Raw genomic sequence first — 6,000 nt, forward strand, 5'->3', positions numbered from 1 at the left:
ATTCTATTTTTTTTTGATGGCTTTTTTTTAAATTGAAGTATAGTTAATTTACAATGCTGTGTTAGTTTCTGGTGTACAGCAAAGTGATGCAGCTACATATATATTCTTTTTCATATTCTTTTCCATTATAGTTTATTACAAGATATTAAATATAGTTCCCTATGCTATTCAGTAGGACTTTGTGATTTATCTAGTTTATATATAGTAGTGTGTATCTGCTAATCCCCAACTCCTAGTTTATCCCTCCCCCAACCCCTTTCCCCTTTGGTAACCATAAGTTTGTTTTGTATGTCCATGAGTCTGTTTCTGTTTGGTAAATAAGTTTATTTGTGTCATATTTTAGATTCCACACGTAAGTGATATCATATAGTATTTGTCTTTCTCTTTCTGACTTACTTAGTATGATAATCTCTCGGTCCATCCATGTTGCTGCAAATGGCAAAATTTCATAATTTTTTATAGTAGCATTCCATTGTGTGTGTGTGTGTATATGTATGTGTGTATATATATATATATATATATATACATACACAAGCACATATATACACATACCATACACACACACACCGTATTTTTTTTACACACATATACATTCCTTTTTTATATTCTTTTCCATTATGGTTTATCCCAGGAGATTGGATATAGTTCCCTGTACTATACAGTAGGACCTTGTTGTTTATCCATCCTAAATGTAATAGTTGGCATCTACTAACCCCAAACTCCCAGTCCATCCCTAACCCTCCCCTCTTGGCAACCACGAGTCTGTTCTCCATCTGTGAGTCTCTTTTTGTTTTGTAGATAGGTTCATTTGTGCCATATCTTAGAATCCACATATAAGTGATATCATATGGTATTTGTCTTTCTTTTTCTGGCTTACTTCACTTAGTATGATAATCTCTAGTTGCATCCATGTTGCTGCAAATGGCATTATTTTGTTCTTTTTCATGGCTGAGTAGTATTGCATCATATATATGTACCACATCTTCTTTATCTATTTATCTGTTGATGGACATTTAGGTGTTTCCATGTCTTGGCTATTGTGAATGGTGCTGCTATGAATATAGGGGTGCATGTATCTTTTTGAATTATAGTTTTGTCTGGGTATACACCCAGGAGTGGGATTGCTGGATCATATGGTAACTCTATTTTTAGTTTTTTAAGGAACCTCCATACTGTTTTACATAGTACTGCACCAACTTACATTCCCACCAGCAGTGTAGGAGGGTTCACTTTTCTCCACAACCTCTCCAGCATTTGTAATTTGTAGATTTTTAATGATGGCCATGCTGACCAGTGTGAGGTGCTACCTCATTGTAGTTTTGATTTGCATTTCCCTAATAACTAGCCATGTTGAGCACCTTTTCATGTGCCTATTGCCCATCTGTATGTCTTCTTTGGAAAGATGTCTATTAAGGTCTTTTGCCCATTTTTCAATTGGGTTGTTCATTTTTTTTGTTGTTGAGTTGTATGAACTGTTTGTATATTTTGGAGATTAAATCCTTGTCAGTTGCATTGTTTGCAAATATTTTCTCCCAGTCCATAGGTTGTCCTTTTGTTTATGGTTTCCTTTGCTGTGCAAAAGTTGGAAGTTTGATTAGGTCCCATTTGTTTATTTTTGGTTTTATTTCTATTGCCTTGGGAGACTGACCTAAGAAAACATTGCTACAGTTCATGTCAGCATGTTTTGCCTATGCTCTCTCCCAGGAGTTTCATGGTGTCATGTCTTATGTGTAAGCCTTTAAGACATTTTGAGTTTATTTTTGTGCATAGTGTAGGGTGTGTTCTAACTTCATTGATTTGCATACAGCTGTCCAGCTTTCCCAGCATCACTTGCTGAAGAGACTTTTTCCCATTTTATATTCTTGCCTCCTTTTTCAAGGATTAATTGACCATAGGTGTGTGGGTTTATTTCTGGGCTCTCTATTCTGTTCCATTGATCAATATGTCTGTTTTTGTACCAATACCACACTGTTTTGATTACTGTAGCTTTGTAGTATTGTCTGAAGTCTGGGAGGTTTTGCCTCCTGCTTTTTTTTTTTTTTTTCCTCAGCATTGATTTGGCAATTCTGGGTCTTTTATGGTTCCATGTAAAATTTTGGATTATTAGTTCTAGTTCTGTGAAAAATGTCATGGGTAATTTAATAGGGATTGCATTAAATCTGTAGATTGCTTTGGGTAGTACTGCCGTTTTAACAATATTCTGTCAATCCAAGAGCATGGGATATCTTTCCAGTTCTTTGAATCCTCTTTAATTTCCTTTATTAATGTTTTACAGTTCTCAGCATTTAAGGCCTTCACCTCCTTGGTCAGGTTTATTCCTAGGTTTTTTTTTTTTTTTTTTTTTGGTGGTGGTATTTTATTTATGTATTTATTTATTTAATTTTTATTGGAGTATAGTTGATTTAAGATGTTGTGTTAGTTGCTGCTGTACAGCAAAGTGAATCAGTTATACATATACATATATCCACACTTTTCTAGATTCTATTCCCATAAGGTAATTACAGAGTATTGAGTAGAGGTCCCTGTGCTATACAGTAGGTTCTCATTAGTTATCTATTTTATACAAGCACTGTGTATATGTCAGTCCCAATCTCCCAGGTTATCCTGTCCCCCCAACCATAAGTTTGTTTTCTACACCTGTGTTTCTATTTCTGTTTTGTAAATAGCTTCATTTGTACCATTTTTTAGATGCCACATACAAGCGATATCATATGATATGTGACTTTCTCTGTCTGACTTACTTCAATCAGTATGACAATCTCTAGGTCCATCCATATTGCTGCAAATGCATTATTTTGTTCTTTTTTAGGGCTGAGTAATATTGCATTGTATATATGTACCACACCTTCTTTATCCATTCCTCCACAGATGGACATTTAGGTTGCTTCCCTGTCCTGGCTATTGTAAATAGTGGTGCAATGAACATTGGTGCGTATGTATCATTTCGAATTATGGTTTTCTCTGGATATATGTCCAGGTGTGGGATTGCTGAGTGATATGGTAGCTCTATTTTTAGTTTTTAAAGGAACCTCCATACTGTTCTCCATAGTGGCTGTACCAGTTTACATTCTAACCAGCAGTGTAGGAGGGTCCCCTTTTCTCCACACCCTTTCCAGCATTTATTGTTTGAAGACTTGTGGAGGATGGCAATTCCAACTGGTGTGAGGTGATATTTCATTTTGGTTTTGATTTGCATTTCTCTAATAATTAGTGATGTTAATCATCTTTGCTTGTGCCTGTTGGTCACCTGTTATGTCTTCTTTGGAGAAATGTCTATTTAGGTCTTCTGCCCATTTTTGGATTGGGTTGGTTGTTTGTTTTGATATTGAGTTGCATGAGCTGTTTGTAGATTTTGGAAATTAATCCTTTGTCGGTCGCATCGTTTGCAAACATTTTCTCCCATTCTGTGGGTTGTCTTTTTGTTTTCTTTATGGTTTCCTTTGCTGTGCAAAAGCTTCTGAGTTTAATTAGGTCCCATTTGTTTTTGTTTTTATTTCCATTACTCTAGGAAACAGTTTGAAAAAGATATTGCTGCGATGTATGTCGAAGACTGTTCTTCCTATGTTTTCCTCTAAGGGTTTTATAGTATCTGGTCTTATATTTAGGTCTTTAGTCCATTAAAAGTTTATTTTTGTGTATGGTGTTAGAGAATGTTTTAATTTCATTCTTTTACATGTAGCTGTCCAGTTTTCACAGAACCACTTACTGAAGAGATTGTGTTTTCTCCATTGTATATCTTTGCCTCCTTTGTCAAAGATAAGGTAACCTTAAGTGCGTGGGTTTCTCTCTGGTCTTTCTATCCTGTTCCATTCATCTATATTTCTGTTTTTGTGCCAGTACCATACTGTTTTTATTACTGTAGCTTTGTAGTATAGTCTGAAGTCAGGGAACCTGATTCCTCCAGCTCCATTTTTCTTTTTCAAGATTGCTTTTGCTATTTGGGGTCTTTTGTGTTTCCATACAAATTGTAAAATTTTTTGTTCTAGTTCTGTGAAAAATGCCATTGGTAATTTGATAGGAATTGCACTGAATCCATAGATTGCTTTGGGTAGTACAGTCATTTTCACAATATTGATTCTTTCAATCCAAGAACATGGTATATTTTCCATCTATTTTTTGTCATTTTTATTTCTTTTATCAGTATCTTACAGTTTTCTGAGTACAGGTCTTTTGCCTCCTTAGGTAGGTTTATTCCTAGGTATTATATTCTTTTTGATGCAGTGGTAAATGGGATTGTTTCCTTAATTTCTCTTTCTGATCTTTTGTTGTTAGTGTATAGGAATGCAGAAAGATTTCTGTGTATTAATTTTGTATCCTGCAACTTTACCAAATTCATTGATGAGCTCTAGTAGTTTTCTGGTAGCATCTTTAGGGTTTTCTATGTATAGTATCATGTCATCTGCAAACAGTGACAGTTTTACTTCTTCTTTTCCAATTTGGATTCCTTTTATTTCTTTTTCTTCTCTGATTGCCATGGCTAGGACTTCCAAAAGTATGTTGAATAAAAGTGGAAAGAGTGGATATCCTTGTCAATACTTGTGATTGGTCTGTTCATATTTTCTATTTCTTCATAGGTCAGTCTCGGAAGGTGGTGCCTTTCTAAGAATTTGTCCATTTCTTCTACGTTGTGCATTTTATTGGCGTATAGTTGCTTGTAGTAGTCTCTTATGATCCTTTATATTTCTGTGGTGTCAGTTTAACTTCTCCTTTTTCATTTCTAATTTTATTGATTTGAGTCCTCTCCCTTTTATTTCTTGATGAGTCTGGCTATAGATTTAGCAATTTTGTTTATCTTTTCAAAGAACCAGCTTTTAGTTTCATTGATCTTTGCTATTTTCTTCGTCTCTATTTCATTTATTTCTGCCCTGATTTTTTTGATTTCTTTCCTTCCACTATAAGTTTTGTTTGTTCTTCTTTCTCTAGTTTCTTTAGGTGTAAGATTAGGTTGTTTATTTCAGATTTTTCTTGTTTCCTGAACTAAGATTGTGTTGCTATAAACTTTCCTCTTAGAACTGCTTTTGCTGCATCCCATAGGTTTTGGATTGTCGTATTTTCATTGTCATTTGTCTCTAGGTATTTTTAAATTTCCTCTTTGATTTCTTCAGTGATCCATTGCTTGTTTAGTAACATATTGTTTAGCATTTAGTAACATATTGTTTGTGTTTTTTTTACACTTTTTTTCCTATAATTGATTTCTAATCTCATAGTGTTGTGGTTGGAAAAGATGCTTGATATGAGTTCAGTTGTCTTACGTTTACTGAGGCTTGATTTGTGGCCCAGGATGTGATCTATCCTGGAGAATGTCCATGTGCACTTGAGAAGAAAGTATATTCTGCTGCTTTTGGATGGAATGTCCTATAGATATCAATTAAGTCTTTCTGGTCTAATGTGTTATTTAAGGTTTGTGTTTCTTTATTAATTTTCTGTCTGGATGATCTGTCCATTGGTGTAAGTAGGGTGTTAAAGTCCCCCACTATTATTGTGTTACTGGAGATTTCCCATTTTATGGCTGTTAGTATTTGCCCTATTTATTGAGGTGCTCCTATGTTGGGTACATATGTATTTACAATTGTTATATCATCTTCTTGGATTGATCCTTTGATCATTAGGTGTGTCCTTCTTTGTTTCTTGTAACAGCCTTTATTTTAAAGTCTATTTTTTCTGATATGAGAATTGCTACTCCAGCTTTCTTTTGATTTCCATTTGCATGGAATACTTTTTCCACCCCCTCACTTTCAGTCTGTTTGTGTCCCTAGGTCTGAAGTAGGTCTCTTGTAGACAGCATATATATCCGTCTTGTTTTTGTATCTGTTCAGCCAGTCTCTGTCTTTTGGTTGGCACATTTAATCCATTTACATTTAAGGAAATTATTGATATGTGTATTCCTATTGCCATTTTCTTAATTTTTTTGGGGTTTATTTTTGTAGGTCTTCTTTCTTCCCTGCCTCTTTTGTTCTCTTCTCTGGTGGTTTGATGACCATCTTAATGTTGTTTGGGGGT

Source organism: Balaenoptera borealis (genome assembly GCF_965194805.1).
Source record: "Balaenoptera borealis genome assembly, chromosome: 19".
Classification (NCBI taxonomy): Eukaryota; Metazoa; Chordata; class Mammalia; order Artiodactyla; family Balaenopteridae; genus Balaenoptera; species Balaenoptera borealis.